This window comes from Desmodus rotundus, chromosome 9, assembly GCF_022682495.2.
Source record: "Desmodus rotundus isolate HL8 chromosome 9, HLdesRot8A.1, whole genome shotgun sequence".
In the NCBI taxonomy this organism is placed as follows: domain Eukaryota; kingdom Metazoa; phylum Chordata; class Mammalia; order Chiroptera; family Phyllostomidae; genus Desmodus; species Desmodus rotundus.
Genome location: NC_071395.1, coordinates 35396026 through 35419112, shown reverse-complemented (window position 1 = coordinate 35419112; position 23087 = coordinate 35396026). Strand labels below are relative to the sequence as shown.

At 44.2% G+C, this 23087-nt stretch overlaps 1 protein-coding gene across 2 annotated transcripts in view; it reads left to right on the top strand.

Moving 5' to 3' along the window:
* Positions 1–4085: 4085 nt before the first annotated feature.
* Positions 4086–23087, top strand: part of EXTL3 (exostosin like glycosyltransferase 3) — a 105726-nt gene continuing 86724 nt past the window's right edge. Inside the window, exon 1 of one of the 2 annotated variants that reach the window (XM_024569164.3) lies at positions 4086–4199. The gene's annotated coding sequence lies outside the window, so the exon portion shown is untranslated. The remainder of the gene's footprint in view (positions 4200–23087) is intronic. The other variant, XM_053912124.2, reaches the window with a different exon arrangement.

The following is a 23087-nucleotide window of genomic DNA, read 5'->3' as shown; positions in this document are numbered from 1 at the left end:
CCAGGGAGGGGTTTTAAGCAAGAAGGAAGGTCTGTACGATTAGGTTTGCCTGTGAGAAAAATCACTCTGGCAAGTGTGGTGGATATATCATCCAGGACCAACTCGGAAAGCAGGACACGGGTGGGTTGGGCTGTGTGAGGAGGGCAGCAGCACCCTCCCCGTGTCCGTGGTTTCGCTTTCTGTGGTTTCAGTTACCCGAGGTCAACACGTCATCACAAGAAGAGTGAGTGAATACAGTAAGATATTTTGAGAGAGAGACCGCATTCACATGAGTTTTTTAAAAAATATATTTTATCGATGATGCTATTACCGTTGTCCCATTTTCTTCTCCCCTTTACTCCCCTTCGCCCTGCACCCCCCTCCCACCAGCATTCCCCCACCTTAGTTCATGTCCATGGGTCGCACATACAAGTTCTTTGGTTTCCCTATTTCCCATACTATTCTTATGGTCATAATTGTTCTATTTTACTATTAGTTACTGTTGTTAACCTCTTTATTGTGCCTAATTTATTAATTAAACTCTATCACAGGTATGTGTGCATAGGGGAAAAGAATCATATATATGGCGTTCAGTACTATCTGTGTTCTCAGGCATCCGCTGGGGGGCTCGAAATGTATCCCACCCATTAAGGGAGACAGGACACCACCAAGTCGCCTGGGCTTTGTTACCTGCCTTCGCACAAGCTGTGCCCGTTCTAACGGGAGCCCACATTGTCCTCCAGCGTGCTCAGCCTAACACGGTGTCCTTAACTGGGAGCGAGCCCATGTGGGATTTAGCTCGGTGACAAGAATCTTCTGTGCAAACCTTGGGAGGGCTGATCTCAAGGTCTCTCCTCTGGCAAGGTCCTCTCAGGAGAGTTCCTGTTCTCGGGAGAATGCCCTAATAAGGGAAATGAGAGCAGGATGCTGCCAGCCACTCTGAGGACGTCCTGATTGCCTCACCTGTTCTCTTCCCCGGGCTGCCTGAGCTACTTCGCTCTGGAAGAATCCACTTTCTTCTGCCTGGTCCCCATCCCCACTGCCCTGGAGGCTGTGTGGGGACCCTGCTTTTGCCGGGGCCACCCCACAGCCATGCTCCCCGCTAACCGCACACTGCTGCAAACCTACCACATTCCCCTCCTGTCTGCTGCTCACCGGGTGCTCCCAGCTGTGGCTCCCTGCCCGAGGCCTCCCACGTTGAGGCTGTGAAGCCATTTACCTGGGGTTGGAGGTGTGCTGCAGCTCCGACTCAGACTCCAGGGACCTCTTGTCCGTAGTGTGAGGTCAGCCGTGAGGGGCGTATTCACACCACAGAAATCTGCAGACATCACCGATCAGAGCTCTTCTTTCTGGAGAGCCAGTGGTGGTTTCGTCAGTCCACTGCCATCTGTGCTCCTTGCTCCTTCAGAAGAAAAAAAACTGATCTGAAGTATTAGGCAGGACTTCATTTCTCTCAGAGATCCTCTGGGTCCCTGTCACCTCAGAAGGCAGAAGGCGAGGCTCAGTAAAGATCTAAAGCTTCTCATCCCACCCCGTGGCATGGCTAACTAGCAGAGGCTGGCTCAGTTCCAGAAGACTGGGTTTCAACCTGGTAGGGTACCCCTGTTTCTCCCTTCTTCCCCTGCTGGGAGGGCTCTTATCAGCCTTTTGAACTGGAGCTGAGCTCTTCAGCAGGAGGTATTTGTGTGTGCCCTCTAGTGACGAGGATCCTGCTTCTTATCATTGTCAGCCCAGGTTCCTGATCTATCTATCTATCTATCTATCTATCTATCTATCTATCTATCTATCTATCTTAAGGATTTTATTTCTTTCTTTTTAGAGAGAGGGAAAGGGAAGGAGAAAGAAAGGGAGAGAAACATCAACCTGTTGCCTCTTGCATGCCCCCAACTGGGATCCTGGCTCACAACCCAGGCATGTGCCCTAACCAGGAATGGAACCAACAGCGCCCAACTGACTGAGCCACACCAGTTAGAGCCCACGTCCCATATTTAAATGCAGGAGATGCCACCCTGCTCCCAAGCATTTGGACGTGTCTTTTCAGCACCTCTTGCAGGAAGCCAGACACAGCAGATATAGACACGTAAGTATGTGACTCATATGAAGCCTCCAGGCTGTCTTATCTGATTAACATCCCTGATTTCAACAGGAAAGACCTGGAAGGGGTTAAAGGACAGAAAGAAGAAAGCTGTAATCAATTTGGTTTTAGTGTGTTTAAGTTGTTAGTGTTTTGATACATTTGAGATTATATAATGTACATGATTATTATCTTTGTCACCCAGGGGGTGCAATTTTCGTGAGAGTATACTTTGACCCCCAAGCTCCTGTTCCCTGTTATGGTCTGAACTGTTACTCCCCCCAAATTCACAGGCTGAAGTCCTAACCCCCAGTACCTCAGAATGTGACTTTATTTGGAAATAGGGTTGTTGCGGGTGTAATGAGGTAAGATGAGGTCGTACTGGAGTAGGGCGGGCCCCCGATCCAATGTGACTGATGCCCTTATAAACGAGGTACTCACACAGGGCGAACACCCTGTGGACGTGAAGGTGGCCATCTGCCAGCCCAGAGAGCAGCCTGGAACACATTCTTTCTTCACAGGCCTGAGAAGGAGCCAGTTTTATCAACACGTTGATCTCAGACGTCCAGCCTCCAAACTGTGGGACAATAAACTTCTGTTGCTAGACCGCACCCACTCTGCAGTGCTTTGTTCCATGAGCTCTAGCAAACGAGTACACTGCCCAATAAAAATACTTTTCTCTTGTGCCCCACACTAGCATTGGCTGACAAGCAAGACTGTCACGGTTCTCTAAAGCCTCGGAACTTTTTTTTAGGTAAAACTTTAAATTTTTTGTTGCTTATTATTTATTTTTTAAATGGCTTTTTATTTATTTGTTTTCTTTTAAAAATATTTATTTATTTATTAGAGAGATGGGAAGGGAAGCAGAAAGGGAGTGTAACATCGATGTGAGAGAGAAACATCAGTTGGTAAGCACCCTCACCAGGGTCCACACTGGCACCGTAGGACTGTGTCCTGACCTGACATCGAACCAGCGACCTTTGGCTTTGTGGAACGCGCCCAGCCAACTGAGCCACACCAGTCAGGGCATAACTTTTTTTTTATTACTTGGAGTGAGGGGAAGCTGAAATATTGCATTGCCATCCAAAATTAGAAATAGTCCCAACGACTTAAAAATGTTGGAAAAGTTATTTAATAAAAATAAGAGAATCTTAAGACACATGAAACTCTAAACTATTTACGTTGCTCCAGTTTCCTTTTACATTTGTCTGCCCATTTACTTTCACACAGTTGGCGTCATTGGCCACGCGCCGTCTGGTGTTCTGTGTCTTTCACTTCACATAATTTAATAGAAACACTTCTGCATAGTGGTACTGTCCACAGTGTTACTTAAATAGCAACAATACATATTTCTGTGCCTTTCACATATTATTCGTCATTTGTTATTTTCTCATTTTTACTATGAATATTTTTGCATAACGTACCTTTTTTACTCCTTTTGAACTATTTCCTTGAGGTGTGTATCCAGAAGAGAAAGTCCTGGATTACAGTTTTGTTGTTCCTGTTACATATTAGCCATTATTCTTAAGACAAATTGAACCCACCTGTGGTTTCCCCAGAACTAAAACTAAGTGTGCAGTTTTGTCCACAACCTTGACATCGTTCAGTCTTAACAGCTTTCCCTGGTCTTAAAGTTGCTTTAGTATTTTACTTATGTGGGAGGTGGCCCCAGGCACTTTTAAAGCTACGGTTTATTTTTATATTTTACTAAGATGTGGGCGTTTTGCAACAAATGCTATAGGTCCCTGCAAGTAGCCGTAAGTGGTCAGGCCAGCCCTACCTCTTAGTTGCAACTTTTCGCAGTTCCCCGCAGCGGGCGCCCGGGTTCCCACTGCGCCCACCAGGGGTCAGCACAGGCTCAGTTTTGGGCTTGGCCTCCCACAATGCAGCGGGCTCTGTTGTCCGCGCGTCGCGAGGTGACGGAGCTGCGGCTGGGACGCCGGAGCCTGAACGGTTTGCGAGGCGCCTACTGGGCGGCCGAGGGGCGGGGCGTCCAGGGGGCGGGGCTGTGTAGGGGCGGGGCTGTGTAGGGGCGGGGCCAGACTCCGCCGCCGGCGCTGCGGTTGTCCCAGCTGCGGGCAGCCTCAGGGGCTTAGGTCGCGCCCTCCCCAGCGGCGGAGACTTCGCTACTTGGCCGTGTGACAAGGTAGGGAACTGGGGCAGGGACGGTGTGTGAAGTCTTTCTTAGTTGTGCAAACAGGAAGTCTTAAGTTGCTAACGTTTAGAGCGGGAGCAGCCAGGTTTGTTCGGAGGGAATCTATTTTAAAACTCTTTGTCTGCGTCCCTTTGTCCCTGTCCCTCCAGGCTCTGCTGGGCTCAGGGGAGTCTGATTTCGGGAGTTCGTGCCAGGGTAATTTCAAGCTCTGGGTTCATCCCGTCCTGTGTCTTGTGTACGGATGCAAGCTCCGGGGTGGGGTCAGAGTGTGCGAGAACTCGTGTGGGTTTGGGCTGGGTTTCTTCAGGTGTGTGTATGTGTAAGGACTCATGAAAAATTAGAGGTAGGTCGCGATCTAGTTCTCCGTCTGGGCGAGGGTCCTGAGCCCAGCTGTTTCAGGCACTTAAGCGAGTGGCATCTGCCACGTGCCCCGCCCGTGCCAGCGATCAGGTGGTGGCTGTCCTGTGATTTAAGCTAGTGGGTGCCCTCAAGTTCTAATGGACCCAAACACACCGCACCCGGGACTACTCTCCAGGACGCTGTTTACCAGGAGTCCCTGCCGCCCGCCTCCGGAGCTCCTCACAGCACAGCTGATCCTAGTCTGGGAATCCCACACCTAGAGCTTTTCAAAAAGTAAAGTTTGACAGATAGAAGCACTGGAATATGGGGCAGCTGGGATAGCTTAATGTTGCCGGTGCCTGTCCTCCTCAGCCTGTCTCTGGGTCACAGTGCATGGCTCCTTCTATTCAGTCTGCTTTCTGTTACTCTAGCACCCCTTGGTAATAATGCCAGTCTGTAGCAGTCCCAGCCTGAAAGCTCCAGCCTGCAGTTCTAAGGTGACTCCACCTTTGTCCACTTCTAACGGCTCAGAAAAGCACTTTAGTTCTCCGATCCCTATCCCCAGTGTAGAATAAATTATATTTTTAAAGATCCATTTTTCTTTAAAACCCTCACCCTATGTTATGTCCATGCCAAGAAAATCGGTAGATTTTACTTGTGAAATCCAAGCAGTTTCTTTTATTGTTAAGGAATAAAGGTTATCACTAGGAAAACTAGTAAACAATATATTCTTCAGGTGAACATGATCCTCATTAACACATTAGCTGATAGTAAAAGGCAGAAGATGGGAAATCAGGCAAGCTTGGTTCCAAAACATTCCTGCTGCTAAGGAGAGGTTGACAATTAAATTAGCTTTATTGTTCCTTTCAAATGTAAAATGTTATGGGTGAACACAGATTCTTTTTTTTTTTGTTGGCTACACCTCTTGACTTCAGATAACAATAAAATAAAAGAACATTCTTTCAAATTGTTTCAAAATAGGTATTATCACCTCACCTGTGCCCAAGGAACAACTCTAGGAGTTGTTAGGATTCTAAATCTTTGTTAAGCAGAATGTGCTAATGGTCCTTAACCCTCTCTCTGGGCACTTTCCTTCAGAAGTCTCAGTTCTCTATCAAAGTATGAAATTATAAATTGCTCATTATGTATGATCTCTATTTGGAAAATTTCCACATCTGACATTAGTATTCATTTAAAAGCATTGTGTATTTGTGAGTAAAAAGGTACAGACCTTTAAAAGATTAAAAGCAAGAAAAAAATTGTCTTAGCTACTAGACATCCTCAGTTAGTGGCAATAAACACAAAAGATAAAACCAAAATCTAGTGTCATTAATAGTCAACAACACCCGTGAGAGCTGGAGGGCACCTTTCGAAGCTTAGAAGAGGCAGTTTATAGACATGTCAGCAATAACTTTGCGGAGTAGATAGCAAGCATCGGTAAGCTCGCAGCCTCGAGAGAGTCATGTGGAAAGACACTGACACCCATATAGAGAAATTTACAGACAAATTCGTGGGCTCCCCCAAAATAAGCAGACCAGATGTTTCCCACATTAACCGTAAATACTATGCACATTAGGTTAATTTAAACAGTTGGCCCATTGCTTTTACAACCTTCCAGTGCCTTTATTATTTCAAAGAAGGCACAGGTGACATAGTTCTTGCTTCCAAAAGAGGTAAATTAAACAACAACAACTGACCTCTAGCCACAAACTGGGGTTTGCAGGAGTTAGCACAAGTAAGCAACTCACAATTTACTCAATTCTTGAGCAGATATTTATCAAGTACCTAGTTAAGTATAAGACCCATTTCTTTAACCCACTCCTAATGAAAAAGAGCCATGGGTGTGATTTCCTACTGGGGGCTGTGTCATCAGGACCATATAAGGAGGGGCCTAGGATATTTCTCAGACGCCGAGGAAGCAAAAGCATTTCTCGAAAAACTGTGAAGACATGAGGAGCTCAGTTGAAAAAGGAATGAAGTACCTCAAAATAGTTCCCTTTGGCTTTCATCTTGGTGGTACCATTTTTTAAAAAGCTGCTTATTGTGTTATGATACTAATTGTAACATTAGCTACTGATAGCATTAACAACGTCATGGAGGTAACTGGTAAGATGTGAGGCCCGGGAAGATAAGAAATAAGACTGAAGGTAGGTGTCAGGTCGCAGAAGGCTGTGCACGGGAGAGGGGAGTGACTGAAAACGAGTGGGGGAGAGACAGGATCACAGCTGCCGTGGATAGTTGGCTCTGAAGCCTGAGCGAAGGGTGGAGCTAAGGGGCCAGGAGGCAGGAATGACTGTTAGGAGACTGTAGCAGTGACTAGGAAAGAAATGATGAGGGCCTACTATTTATAGAGTGCATTACCAGTTGCAGCTTTCTCATGTGTTACCTCATTTGGTTTTCACAACAGTCCGTTGCAGTCGGTAAGATTCACATCATCATTTTGTAGGTGCTGACCTCAGTGCTTTGTGTATGTCATCCCTGACCTTTATGAAAACCCTCTAGATCAGGTATGATTAGCCCACTTTACAGAAGTTGGTACTGAGGCAGGCTAAGGAGCAGCCCCAGGCCCAGGGTCTAGTGCAAGGCTCGTTTTGAATAGCAGGTGGATCCTGCTTCTCTACAGAATGAAGCACAACAGCCTTTCCAGGCAAACCTACACCCTGGAAACACCTCTCAGGACTCAGCGAGGCAACGGGGCCGCGGTGCCCAGCTTCTTAAGCTCTTCTGTCTCTGCAAGAGTCCCATTGAACAGAACAGTGCGGCAGTCCCTCAAAATAGTAAACACAGAATTACCATGTGAACCAACAATTCTGCTTCTAGGTGTATATCCAGAAGAAGTAAAAACAGGATCTCAAACACATAGCACACCTATGTTCACGGCAGCGTTACTCATAGTGCCTGAAAGGTAGACACAACTCAAGTGCCATTGGTGGAGGAACGAATCAACAAAATGTGGTATGTGCCCGCAATGAAGCAGTACTCAGCCTTAAAAAGGAAGGGAATTCTGACCCATGCTACACCACAGATGCACTTTGAGGATATCATGCTGAGTGAAATCAGCCTGTCACAAACTGTGTACTTACACTCACAACAGTCATATTCACAGAAATGAACAGGAGAATGGAATGGTGGTCGTCAGGGGCCAGGAGGAGAAAGGATGGGGGGTTGCTGTTTAATGGGTAGAGAGTTTCAGTCTGGAAAGATGAAAAAAGTTGTGGAGGTGGATGGTGGTGATTTTTGTACAACAATGTTTATGTACTTGATGCCTCTGAATGGTACATTTTAAAATGGTTAAAATGGTGTCTACGGCCATACCACCCCAAACGCGCCCGATCTCGTCTAAAATGGTTAAAATGGTAAACTGTATGTTATGTGTATTTTACCACCAAAGACAAAAATCATGTTGTGTGTCATGTTATGAACAGATGACCAAAGCACGGGCACATGTGGTAGATTAGTGATAGGGAAGACTAGGAAACGCACTTCCAAAAGTAGAACAGACATCTCGTAAAGCCCAGCCCAAGAAAAGAATGCACAGCTGCCAGAAGTGCAAGGCTGGAAACTTCCCAAGATGCCATTTAGTGCAATCTTCATTTTTTACAGATGCAAACAGTGAGGCCCAGAGTTACCAGGTGATTTCCCCAGAGTCACTGAGCAAGTTCAGGCAAGGGGAGAATGCAGAGCAAAAACCTGGCCTCTGCCAGATAATCATACCTGAGAGGGACAAGGACCCACTTGCAGCTGACAAGACAGAGGTGTGCTCTGGTTTTCTTGTGTAAGTAGGAAGAGAAACCAAGTTTTCCATCTTTATCAGCCTTGCCGTAGCAAATTCATAGGATTACGATTACTGAAGAAATGTAGATGCTTAGCTTTTGGTGTCATTCATTCATTCTCAAATATTCGAGGGACTGTTGTGCCAAATATCCTCTCCAGTTTCCAATTTTTCTATCTAGTAACAACTGTCTGCCAGCTTTATTCTAGCTGCTCTGCCAGTCACCCTTGTACATAAACTCCTAAGTTACATAAACCTTCAAGGACTCCTGGAAAGGTGTTAGAGGAACAGGTAGAGTTGAAGGGGAGGTGATAGGAGATGAAATGGCAGGGTGTCAGATGCCAAAGAGAGCTGTGATCCTAGTGAGGAAGCCACCCAAAGCTAAAGGGTTCTCAGTAGGACAGGTGTCTAGGGCTACAGATGCAGAAGGATTGGAGTCCTGCTCGTGGAACTCGCCCTTGGCACAGTCCCAGCGTGGGGGCTGTTAACGCCTGCATGGAGGATCAGAGTGATACACGGAGACAAGCAGAGGTGCAAAGGAAGGGGAAGAGATGTGCAAGAGAGTGCAATCTGGAAAACCCCTGATTGTCATGGAATAACATCCCCATCTTGTAGCCTCTAAGGATAAAGCCAGATTGGCTCTGTACAACTATTTGTATAAATGTGAATAGAATCCCTTTTAGCCGTGGCTGGTGTGGCTCAGTAGATTGAGTGTTGACTTGCAAACCAAAAGGTCGCTGGTTCGATTCCCAGTTGGGGCACATGCCTGGGTTGCAGGCCAGGTCCCCCAAAAGGGGGCATGTGAGAGGCAACCACACATTGATGTTTCTCTCTCCCTCTTTCTCCCCTATCTGAAAATAAATAAAATCTTTTTTTAGAAAAGAACCCCTTAAAAAAATTAAATATAGGGACCTGCCTACTTCCAGGAGACCTGAGGTATAGGATACAAGTAAAACTTACAAAATAAGGCATTGTTAAAACAAGCACCATATTTGAAACCATTTAAGAAGGAGGGGCACAGCAGGAAAGGCACAGTGCCCGGCATACAGGAGGCGCACACTAGTAGCTGTTTGTAAAATTGCACGCTGTAAAAGTGGTCATAGCAGTGAAGCAGAGATAGATCTACCAGGTACCTGAGATGAGACGTTCTGGCATGGAATTTGGCTTTAAATTTCTTTGGAAGCCACGATATAAAAAGGAAACAGGTTGGGTTACATCATTTTCTTGTTCTGGCAAGATAAAATATACAGATTCAATTATAGAGAAGATTTTTTTTTTTCCTGGAACTAAATTCAAAGAAGGATTTATCACATGGGCTCCTTTGAATATAATTTTGAAGCTGTGTACAGTATCTTCAATAACATTTTATGGACAATTCTGAAAATGTCATGTAGATGAATGGTTTTTATGCAGCGACACTCTTCTTACCTTTCACGGCAGCTACCTGGGGTTACCGTGAGTGTGTAAAGTGTTTTTCTGCTAGAATGCTGCAGCGGTAGGATTCCGGGAGTGTCATTTTCAGAAAGCTACCTAAGGATGAGTCATCCGAAGAACCTGGAAAAGTGGGCAGAACTGGATATCTGAGTGGGAAAAGGGCCAGTTGTCTATGGAGCGCCGCCATCTTTACTGTTCTCCTGGGGTGGAGGATCCCTTGGCAGGAAATAAGAGCAAAGTGGTCCAACAGACTTTTAAGCTTTGAAGCAAGAGTAGAATAAGCCCTGTGCTACTCTTGACACAGGTGGCAGGCTCTGGGGGCATAAACAACTGCTGCTGGTGGGTAGACCAGCGGTCAGCCCCCAGCCGGTGAACGTACTTCGGGTGAAGGGGAGGTTGCGAGGCAGTGGGAAGGCCATGGACTTTGAAGTCAGGTAAGTCTCGTCGAGCTCCTAGCTCTGCGACATATTAGATATGTGACTCTACAGATGACTTAATTTTTCTGGTCCTCAGTGGGATATTTACATCTACCTGGTATGAGTCATTTTACGGATCCGAGATAAGATATATAAACAATAATAAAAAGTAGTAGCCAACAATTATTGATGCTTAACTCAGATGCAGCAGTATGTTAAGTGCTTTATATGCGTTATTTCGTTTAGTCTTCAGAGCAGCTCTGTGTGGTACCTACCACCTGGTACTTAGTAGGTGCTCAACACGTGATATTTATTAGTATTAGTAGTGTCAGTTATAATAATAAGTCGACCAGGTAGAAGAGGCCATCTTTGCCCTGGGAATTAGTGGCTAGAACAGGAGTCAGCAAACTCTCGGTCAGAGGCCACATCTGGCCATTGTCTGGTTTTGTACAGTTGGTGAGCTAAGCATGGTTTTTGCATATTGAAATGGTTGAAAAAAATTGAGCCCTGGCTGGTGTGGCTCAGTGGATTGAGTGCCCGCCTGCGAATCAAAGGGTTGCCAGTTCGATTCCCAGTCAGGGCACATGCCTGGGTTGCAGGCCAGGTCCCTGGTTGAGGGTGTGGGAGAGGCAACCAATGGATGTCTCTCTTACACATCCGTGTTTCTCTCCCTCTCTTTCCTCCTCCCTTCCCATCTCTCTCAAAATAAATAAATAAATAAAATCTTTTTTAAAAAAGGAAAAAGATTGGAAGAAGAATAACATTTCATGACACGTGAAAATGACACAAAATTCAAACTTTAGTGTCCGTAAATAAAATTTTACTGGAGCACAGCCGTATCCTTTTGTTCACATACGGTCTGTGGCTGCTTTCATGATACAATAGCTGGGTTGGGCAGTCGTGACAGAAATATAAGTGGCCCACATAGCCTAAGAGACTGACTACGTGGCCCTTTACAGAACGCGTTTGCTGACCCCTGATCTGGAATAGACCTCCAGGGGTCAGGACAGCTGCAGAACAGAAGGTAAGCCAACCTCAGGGCAAGCAAGGCTGCCCAGGGGTGAGTGTTAAGCGATGGGATCCAAAAGGAGCAAAACTCCCATTGGCCTCAGTTTTGGGCCCACGGACAAAAGACGTGGGCGGCTGCTTTAGGGCCAATGTGGACAAGTTGAGGAGAGAAAGAGGGCTTGGGCTGGACCTCTCTCTGAAGGTTCTCCAAGCTCAGCCAGTCTGGGACTAGAACCTAGTAAAGAAGCAGACAAAGAAATCTGGGATCTGTGAGCTGCTCTTTTTTTTTTTTTTTAATGTCCCGGGTATCATTGTCACCGTCACAGTAAAAGCACGTGACAAAGGCATCCCCCGGTGTGGCCCCATCAGCAGTTTCCAGACACCACGAACAACAGTGCCCACTCTCGTCTCGGCTGAGGCTTGCGAGTCGTTCATTTTTGTGCCTTTGCGTGTGTGCTTTTTGTTTTGTATTTCTTTGCTTTTCCCTTTGTGTTTTAGCAAAAGTTCTCTTTCACATATTCTGATCTTGTTTAAGCTAGCTAGGGGAAAAATGATTGAGTCACACCTGGGCCAGGATAAAGTCCAACCTTCATAGCTGCTCTTAGTTGTACGGTTGCCTGGTCTGGTCCCTTCTCACTTGTCGGGACTCATCTTCCGACCACTCCCTGGACACCCTGTGCCCCTGAAAGTAAGCCTGTTCCGCATCTCATGTTTTTTTTTTTTTACCCTCGGCTGCTCCCTCCGCTTTCCAACTGTGTAGGTCTTCGCTGCCTGCAGAAATGTCCTCCTCCTTCAGCACTGCTGCAGGGTTTCTGCCTGTCCTGGAAGGGAGGGTCATGTCCGCCTCTCGGCCTCCTCCTGCTATCACAGCACCTGTCACTCCCTTGGCATCCGTTGTTGAATCCTTCAAGATTAGGAATGATAAAAATCTTAGCACATCCCCCTCCTTCCGGGACATGGTAATCTAAGTGTGTGAAGGGGAATCAGCATACCCTGAAGGGCCAGGAGCAACGAACTTTCCAGCTCAGGAACCTGGAAATGACGGGTAGGAAATGGGGCAGATAAATGAAAAGCCAGGCAAGGAAAGCCTAGGATGGCAAAGTTCCTGTCCGGGTTTTTGGTTTTGGTTTTGTTTGTTTTTCTCTTAAGAATAATATTGAATAACTCAATAGGAGATGCCCTCTACTTTAAAAGGCAGCACTATGCAGAGTATTTGTGTCATACCTCTCTGCGGTTAGATTTCACAAGGCTACGTTGCTGTGCAGAGAAGACACATCGGGAAGGGCTGAGGCAATATGGTCCAGAATCTTTGTGGGTGATGAAACTAAATGTAAGGATAGAACTTGAAAATACAGGGTTGGGCAAAAGTAAGGTTACAGATGAGTGCAAGAAGCATAGTTTATTCTTGTATTATGATTTATTAATTAGTATATTTTTCATATGGACAAGTGTAAACCTCCTTTTGCCCCACGCTGTGTGGATGGCTAATGTGGCCAGCAGATGCGATCTTTCGAGTGCGCATGTCTCTCATGAACGCTTATCACTCTCAGCTGACAGTTAAGATCTTGGTGCTGTGAAGGACCCTGTGTAGTGGCCTCTTGGTGTTTGGTATTTGCTCAACCCAAGGGTTGTAGCTGCACTTAAGGATTTGCTGCTGGTGACTTTGGTCTCTTTTTGAGTGACCACTGTGATCTCAAAACTTTACTTCCCAGGCACAGTTTGGGTCTTGTCTTTTTTTTTTTTTAAACCCAGATTCATTATCACCTTCTGGCCTGCTGAATCTTACCGGCCCCTTCGGGCTGTCACACCACGTGTGAGATCTTCTCCACGTTGCTGATCTTCATCAGGCTGGCAGTTTGCTGCGCGGAAAAGCCGAGAGACCTATCAGCAGACCTAACAGTTCCTCTTTGAGATCAGTAGTGAAAACTCCCCCAGCACTAACAGTTTTCATTTATAAAAGAGACCTTTTAGAGATCAGTGGTCTCACTCTAATCAAGCATTTACTCTCAGATTCTGTCCTTTCTTCGACTTACCAACGTTTGGTTAAGGCTGTGGAATGGTTTCTGCCATCAGGTGGGCCCTCATGGCCTCCAGCCAGTTCTTCTGTTTTTTTCTAGTCTCTCTCCTATTCTCCACAGCAATTTTTCAAACAGCCTCCATTCTCCCTAAATCTCCCACCCTTGGGTTCTCCTCACTCTGAGCAAATGACCCTGGCTGCTAGTGTATGGAAAAGATAGAGGCTGTCAGACAGCGATACCTTCAAGTTCCTGCTACTGTGCTAAAAAATCTAGCATTCGTTCTGCATGCATCCTTCTCGGTCCTGTTCCACCTGAAGGGGTAGCCTTCCCTTGAGCTAGGACCAGACTTTAAATCCATGCCTTGACCTCCTCCTCCCTTCTCAGGGACTTCTCTCAATTAATTATTCCATCTCCTACATCCTTCTCATTAGCTTTACAAATTCTTCTATCTCACCCACCTGAAGACATCTCCCTGTGGCGGCCTTCCCCTTCACAACACAGCTCCTTGACTTAGAATTGTTTCTATTCACTGACTGTTCCTCTTCACCTCAACTCTTCACCCTTCTTCAGTGGGCTTCCACTCCCCTCCCTCCGTTGAAGCCTTCCTCGCCAAGGCTGCCAACCACTGCCTTGTTGCTAAAGCCAGTGCCTAAGTCTTAGCGATTGTCATACTGACCTTGCAGTAGCATTCGACGTCGCCGACCGCACGCTTCTCTTTGAAAACTCTCCTCTGTTGGCACTGCACTTTCCCAGGCCCCTCCCCTTGCTTTCTCCCTGGGCTCCTCTTCCTCAGTGCCACTTCTTCAGTGCCGGTTGTACCCTGGGCTCTGCTCTCACTGTCCCCACTTTTCCCATAACTTGGTTCCAAATGACAGAATCCAAACTCATATTGAACTAAGTAACCAACCCGCCAAACCAGCACCAGCAAAAACCACAACAAAGGAAATGCACGACTCTGGTGCCCGAAAAGTCCAGGGGTCGATCGGGGAGAGCAGGTCCCAAGACGTGACACAAGGATGTCACCAACAGCCTCACTCTGTCTCTTAGCTTTGCTCCCTCTGTGTTGGCTCCACTCTCAGGCAGTCTCTCTCTAAATGATGGCAGAATGCCTCCTGGCAACTGCAGGCGAGTAGCCAACCCTCTTAGCAAACACGATGGAGAATTTTCTACCCAACTTCTCAATCTGTAAGTTGGGGAATCATTTTTGAGTCCTTCCCCCACATCTGCTCAATCATCGAGTCCTGTACCAACTTCTAAATATCTCTCCACCACTGCTGTTCACGTTCAAGTTCGGGTGCCCATCTTTCGTCCAGATTCCTGCAATAGCCTCCCAGTGATGTTCTGTCTTGGGTCTTGCTGCCCTACAATCTATTCTTCACTCCACAGCCCAGGTGATCTTTTGGAAGTGTTTATCTGATCCCATTACTTGGCTACACAAACCTTTGCTAGAAAGCTAAAGGCAAAACTCCTTGTTCTTATGTAAGGTATTGCTCGATGTAGCTGCTGTTTACTTCTCTTTTCTCTCTCTCTCTTTTAATCTTCACCCGAAGTCATGCCTTTTGACTTGAGAGAGAAGGGAAGGGAGGGAGAGAAACATCAGTGTGGAAAACTTTGTTCAGCTGCCTCTCCTATGCACCTCGACTGGGGACTGAACCTGCAACCTACTGGGGGCCAAACCTACAATCTAGGCATGTGCCCTGACCAGGAATCGGACCTGCTGCCTTTTGGTGTGCAGGACCACCCCCAGCCAACAGAGCCACATCAGCCAGGGCCTCTGTGCTCTTTTCACTTCTCATTTCATCCCATGTTCTGGACAGTTCAGCCACACGAGCCAGGTTAGCCTGCCCTGTCCCAGCTCTGCACCTTTTCACATAGTGCTCCCCTTCCCGGACCCCATCCCCCCTTGACCCCCTCCCTAAAAAACTGCCCCATATCCTTTCAGGTCTCACGTTGGACATAACCGCATTGAGAAAAGCCTTCCATACTGCAGTGTATACATACTCTTCCTGTTGAACGTTCTCCTTTTTCCGCGTTAGCACTTAACACACCGTGGTGTAATTGCTGATTAAATGTAGGAAGGTCTGTGAAGGCAGGTATTCCCCTTGTTTTGTGAAATGTCCCCAGCATCACCGAGGAGACACTCAATGAATATTTGTTGAATTGTAAAATAAAGTGAGATGTGATTGTACTAGGTGATTTCCTCATTCTCTTCTAGATTGATTCGATTAGCTACTGGAAAATCTAAAAATATAGTGGCTCTTACTCTTCTTTTTTTTATTTGCTCATGTGTCCTCCTTAGAGAATAGTCAAGTTTTAGAACTGAAGAAGATCTTAGTCATCATCTAGCACTAACTCACTTCACGCGACAGATTGGGCAGAGGGAGCTCAGAGGAGCTCAGTAACTCGTACAAACCACACAGCCATGTCCAGTTGGCTTATGTATCAGCACGTTCACCTCACTAGTGTTGTGTGATTTTTATAGTAATTCAAAGGAATCTTACTGCCTGTAGCCTCACATGTTTTACTTTTTACAATGTGCTTCCAGATCCTGTACAGGACAATTGATTCTATCAGTTTTTGAGGGTGAAAAGTACTCACTGGTCCAGAGATGCCTAAAGCATCCCCTAGAGTCTGTCCTCATGGGCAGGGTTGGTGCTGGGTGCCGTTGGCTCTCTAACGCCGCCATGGGAAACTGGAAGTTGCACCTTGATTTATGGGTCCCACCCCTTCACCTCAGAAGCGTAGTTACTAAGGAGATGCCATCTGGATTTGATCGGAGGGACACTCATGTTGTGTAAGAGAAGTAACAGACTTCCCAATTTAACTCTTTGTGTGAACTGGCCTCCAGGCCTTCTGGGAGGCTTGTTGACGGATGTCCTTTATGAACTAGGATGTCCTTTACTCTCCTGGAAAGAGAATCACTTCTATAAAAACCTTGTTGATGTTTGGAAAAGACTGGGTAAGAGCGATTTTCTAGAACTAATTATAATAGGACTGGGTATGGGTGAGAAAACAAATATTGGGGAAATTTTTTGATTTTTAAAAATTTGTTTTTAAAACTTTATTAAAAATTAAAAAATACATTTTAAGGGAATCCAAAATGGAACCTATTGACCAAAGCATTCAATTAATGGACCTATTCCAAAGAAAATTCCTTGAAAATTCAGAGATTATACATCCATGTTCTTCAAGCATTTGTTTACGATAAAATGTTCAGTGTATCTTTTCGTTATGACTCCTTGCTTGAACTGGTTATTTCAGTTAACTGAGTTACCTACTGTTTTACCTTTTGCATGCGGACTTGTTATATGCTTCTGAGTCTTTTTATGTGATTATGATTTTGCTTTTGAACTAAAATTTAAGCTTCTGTAGGGCTAGGACTAGACCTCCTTATTTCATTTCTTCCAAATCATGCCACAGTGCCTAATCAGTGTTCTGTGTGTGCCTTCGATGATGGAATTTTATTTTCCTAGTTATGAGTGGGGCTGACCAGTCTTTCTCACTCAGGGTCAACATTATTGTTTTGTTTTAATCTTTTCTCCTTCCTTCTTCTTAACTCGGGGACATATATTTTTCCCTGAAAGGAGAGAGAAAGGGATCCCTTTCTCATGTAAGGAGATGCTCAATCACCAGTCTCTACTGGGGGCTTGCCGTGCATTTGGCATTGTTCTTGGTACTAAAAAAGAAACTAAAAATGAAGTGAAACACAAGTTTAAAATACATTTAAACCAGATGTTTGTGCTTAAATTAAAAAATTCCTCATCCAGCCCTTTGACCCAGCAAGTCTACTTCTGGAAATCTGTCCCTTGGCAATAACTAAACACAGGCAAAAAGGTTTAGCTCTAACATACTCCTCTCGGCCTTGTTTATAATGGGGGAGAGGTAGAAAAGCTTGAATTTCCATCCGTGGGGACCTAACAAAGGAATACAATGGAATTCCTCAGTTGAAAATTATGTGTTTAGTGACATGGAGATAGTTACAAATCATTAATCGGAAAGCTTAAGCTATAAAATGTGTATAGTTTTATCCCACTTTTGTAAAAGGAAAATATACAAAAATGACTAGAAGGATACACACATAGATTATGTGGTGATAATAAAACTCAATGTTTTTCTCACCAGTGTTTAAGACTTTTCTTCAATAAACTTCCATAAAGTTATTTTTAAGTTATAGAGTACTCCAAACAAAATGGTTTCTATTAATGTCATTATTGTGTATGAATTTTTTCTTCAGAGGTATTTGATTATAAATGAATATGTTAATAGCTGAGGGAGGTCTCAGGAAAAGGGAGACATTGCTTTTACTTTCTCGTCTCGGTACCACTTTTTCCTCTGTGCAGTGGGGCCGCACCAGTCAGGGCGGTAACTCATCGCTCTCAGCTGCCGTGAGCATTCACTAAATCGTCAAGTTCATGCCGAGCAATGACTTATTAATTGATTCAGCAAATATCTGGACACTGACAAACTGGATTTAAATTCTGGCTTTCCCATTTAACTCAGTGAGCTTGGGGTAGTGAGTTAATTTCTCTGGGTCTCAGTTTTCTCATTTTTAAAATGAATACTATTATACATTGTTGTTATAAAGATTAAATGAGATACAAAATGTATAATTCCCAGACATGAATAGTATAATAAATACATTGTTACTACAAGGATTAAATGAGGTACAAAATATATAAATGCCCAGCACAGAGTAAGCTCTCCATAAAAGTAACTTTTAGATGCCTAATAAGGACCGAACACTGAGACTCACATTCACGCAATTCACAAACATTTACTGAGTGCTTAGCATGGGCCAGCCATACACCCAGACAAGCGTGGTGATACCCAGAGGGAGAGGGGGGTGGGAGATAGTTGGTGGTGGGCAAAGGGGGAGAGAATGGGGACGGAAAGAGACTTCACTGGGGCGCGTAATATGCAATGTACAGATGATGTTTTATTGAGTTGTTCATTTGAAACCTGTATGGTTTTGTGAACCAATGTCACCCCAATAAACTCAATAAAAAATACGCCCCCTCCCAGAAAGAAACAAGTGGAGAAGCTGGATGTGCAAATCCAGGTGTCTGACTTGAAAGCTCACTTCACCACCAAACCTTCCTGCCTTCACTTGCTGAGTCATTGATGGTTTTAATTTTTTTATTATTCATTTATTTTTTATTTTTGCTTATGCTTCTTTCTTGACATTCTTGCCAACACTTTTTGCTCTGCAGCAGGAGCAGTGAGGGAAATAAAATTTGAGTCTTCTCATTTTGTATTAAAATACTTAATTATCTCTGCAGGAGGTGATTCGAGAAAGAATAAGTAACAGCTCTGCTTAGAGTGTTTAAATCAATGAGGAATCACAGCTGACTCTCCTCCCTGTGTAGAAAAGAGGTAACAGTTAGAGGGGGAGGTCAGGATGCAGCCTTGAAGGAGGCACACCCAAGGGGGGCAGGGGAGGCTCCCAGAGGAAGTCCTTGCACTGGCCATCCTGCTGGCTCAGGTGAAGGAAGCAGTTGATGCCTCCTGTATACATCTCACGGTGCTGCATCTTCGTTTCCTGCCTCAGAGTCTTTAGGACAGAGACGGTTACCCCAGCCCCACATATCCCTCTCCCTCTGCTGGCCCACAGTTGCCCAACCGTCTGGAATGTTCATGTCTTCAAAGTAATGCTGGAGAAGTACTGCTGGAATTTGAAAAATTATTATGAAATTTTTCAAGTATTCAAAAAAGTACAAAGAATATCATGACTTACAAGTTAGTTTTGTCAAATCTTAATGTTTTGTCTTTGTGCTCATGTTCCTGTTTTACAATAAAAAATACAGATGTAAGTCACACAGAGAAAAAACAAATACCATGTGATTTCACTTACATGTGGAATCTGAAAAAGAAAACACGAACGAACAAAATGAAAGAAACAAACTCCTAGATACAGAAAACAAACTGACAGTTGCCAGCGCGTTGGGGTGGGGGTTGGGCCGAAAAGGAGAGAGGGATTAAGACGTACAAACTTGCAGTTACAAAGTGAGTCTCAGGGTTGTGATGTACAACCCAGGGAATATCGTCAACAGTGGTACAAAAACTGCAACGTGACAAATGGTTATTAGACTTACAATAGTTGCGGCGATCATTTCACAGGGTGTTAGATGTTGAATCCCTGTGTCGTCAGCTGAAACTAATAAACTATTATATGTCGACTATATTTAAAAAGAATTAAAAGTAAGTGTAGCAGAAACCATCTGTGAACCTCTCCCCAGCTTCACTGTTCTCCCTCCCTCCTTCCCAGAGGCCACCACGGTCCTGAATTTTCATCACTGTGCATGCTTTCCTCCTGTCACTTGCTACAGAGAAATGCATGGACAAATACGCTTACACATGATGCCCTAAGGCACCCCCTTGCACCTGTGTCCTTGTACACAGGTGCAGGAGTTTCTCTGGGATGCTGACCTAGTGCCACAATAGTGAATGCACGTCGATATGGCCACATTTCTGTCCACAGTGGTTGTACCAGTTGACTGTGTGTATGACAGCTTCCGCTTCTCCACTGCCTCAGCCATGCTTACTGTTGTCTGACTTACGTTTTTTTGCCAGTCTGACCCGTGTGAAATGGTGTCTCAGAGATGTTTGTGTTTTCCTTATTACTAACGAGGTTGAGCATCTCTTCGTGTGTTCATTGGCCATTTGCACCCCCTCTTTGTTATTGGCTCACAGTCTTTGCTATTTTTTGGTTATTGTGTTGTCATTTTTTCCTTAATGGTTGAAGCAGGTCATTGTTGTATGTGGTTGCTACTCCTTTACCAGTCGTATACCGTGCAGAGACCTTAAAGTCTCTTGTCTTTTACTTTGTTTATGGTGTATTTTGAGTATAGACAAGTTTAATTTTGATGTAGTCAACTATTTCACAATCTTTTCTTTATTATTTGTGCTTTCAAGTCTTTATTTTTTGAAAATTCCCCCATTCCACAATCATATGTTTATTTTCCTATATTTTCTTCCTAAAAGTTTTTAAACTATTGCTTTTCATATTAAGCATGTAATCCGTCTAGAATTTATTCTGCAATTGGTGGAATGTAGGGGTTTTTTTTCTTCCATAGAGATAATCAGTTGGCCCAGCACCTTTATTGTATAGTCTGTTCTTTCTGCACTGATTTTGTGTCTGTTTGATGCCAAGTTTCCATACAGTCAGGGCTTGACTGACCTAGTTCTCTGTTCTTGGGCTAATATCACACTGCCTAAATGCTACAAGTTTTTTAAAATACATCTTGACGTGTCATAGGGAGGGGTGGCCTACCTTGTTTTTCATTTTTTCAGATTATATTTTGTTATTCTTAGTTCTTTGTTCTTCCGTATAGATTTTAGAATCTGCTTATTAGTACTTTAAAAAATTAAGAGGTACTTGACCTTGACCTCTTCTAGACCACCATGCTTCTGTTTGCAGCAGACATTATAATGTTATCTTTCCTAATAGACTTACGTAACCGTTTCTAATTGCTGGGTTCACAGGTCAGTTAGCACAGGTTACTTTTTGCTTTTTAAAAATAGTTGTGATAAAATTACATGACGTAAACTTTGCCATTTTAGCTATTTTTAAGTGTATAACTGAGCAGCATGGGATACATTTATAATGTGCAAGCGTCACTACTGTGGCAGAACTCTGTGATCATGGGGCATCAGCTCCCCCTCCCTCCCTCTCTCCAGCCCCTGGCAACCCCATTCTACTTTCTGTCTATGAGTTTGCCTCTCTTAGATGTTTCATATATGTGGAATCATTCAGTTGTTGTGATCATGCACTTGGTGTCTGGCTTCTTTCACTTAGTATGACGTCTTCAAGGTTTATCCAGGTCATAGCATATGTGAGAATGTCGCTCCTTTTTAAGGGTGAATGGTACTCCACTGTGTGTGGTTACCACATTCTGCTTACCCCCCGCACCCCCTGTCGGACACTTGCCCTGCTTCCCCCTTTGACGGCTGTGAACAACGCGGCAGTGAACATGGTGTTTGAGTATCGGTTCGGTCCCTGCTTTCAATCCTCGTGTGTGTTTTCCTAGAAGAGGGATTGGTGGGTCACATGGCAATGCTATGTTTAACTTCTGTAGGAACGGCCAAACTGCTTTCCACAGCTGCTGTACCACCTGACACCCCACCAGCAATGTCCGAGGGGCCCAGTTTCTCTGCATCCTTCCCAATATGTTATTTTGCATAGTTTTAAAATAGCCATCTTCGTAGGTGTGAAGGGGTACCTCACTGTGGTTTTGATTTGCATTTCCCTGATGACTAATGATGTTAACCATCTTTGCTCGTACTTATTGGCCATTTATTTTTCTTCTTTAGAAAAATGTCTGTTCAAGTTCTTTGCCCTCAAGTTCTACAGTCCCCCCTTCAACTTTATTATTTTTGAGAGCCGATTTAAGGTCACAGCAAACTTGAGTGGAAAGTGCAGAGAATTCCCATATACTCCCAACACGTACTGACTCCCCAACAATCAACAACCGCAGGGGAGGTGCACGTGTTACAGTTGAACCTGCACTGGCACGTCGCTGTCACCTGAAGTCCAGCTCACGTTGGGGCTTATTCTTGGTGTCCATGCTGTGGGTTTGGAGAAGTGTATAATGGCGCGTGTACACCATTATAGGGGCTTATCAAGTAACTTTACCGTCCTAAAAATCCTCCGTGCCCCAGCTCTTTATCCCTCTCTCCGACTCCTCCTTATGCCTGTTTTTAAACTGGGCCGCTTGCCTTTGTGTCGTTGAGTTTTAGGAGTTCGTTATGTGTTCTGGATATGAAACCTTTGTCGCATGTACGGTCTGCAGGTATTTCGCCCATTCTCTGGGCTGTCTTTTCACTCTTTTTATAGTGTCCTTTGATGCACAGAATGTTCTAATATTTTACAAAGTCCAGTTTAACAATTTTTTTTCCTTATGTTGCCTGTACTTTTGGTGTTATATTTAAGAAACCATTGCCAAATCCAAGGTCATGCAAATTTACCCCTATGTTTCCTTATAAGAGATTTACATTAGCTCTGAAATGTAGTTCTTTGATTCATTTTCAGTTAATTTTTATTTATGGTATAAGGTTAAGAGTTGGCTTTTTTTTTTTTTTTTTTTTGCATGTAGATATCTGGTTTTCCCAGGACCATTTTTTGAAGAGATTGTTTTTCCCCTTCATGGGTGGTCTTGGCACCCTTGTCAAAGTCAGTTGGCTATAGATGCGAAGGTTTATTTCTGGGCTCCAAATTCTATTCTGTTGGTCTATGTGTTTATTCTTATCTCAGAACCACAACTTTGGTTACTGTAGCTTTGTAGTAAGTTTTAGAATCATGTGTGAGTCCTCCAACCTTGTTCCTCTTTTTCACGATTATTTTCACTATTCCAGGTCCCTTGAAATTTCATATGAGTTTTAGGATGGGTTTTCCATTTCTACAAAAAACACCCTTGGGATTATGATAGAGATTGCATTGCTTTGGGTACTATTACTTAACAACATTAAATCTTCTAATCCATGGACACAGAATGTCTCTTCATTAATTTAGGTCTTTTAGAATTTGTTTCAGCCACATTATATATTTTTTCAATGATTACATTTTATATTGGTTGTTTGCTGATCCTCTAGGAAGATAGAAGCATATCCCTAGAATACAATACAAGAGGGTTTATTTTTCTGAGATGTAGAGTCTTATAAATTTCACCCATAAAGGAAGAAAGCGACATAGTATTTACGTTTAGTATTAGAATTGATTTCCATAGACATGATCTTTTAGGATCCTTGAATAAGGAAAAAGAGATGAAAGCTTCTCAGGAAACTTTATTGACTTCCTCATGCTCAGTAGATCACAATCAGGTTAGTTTAACCTATGTTGAATTTGACTCAAAATATTTTTTTTAGAAAGATTTCGTTGTGGAACCCATGTTCAGTA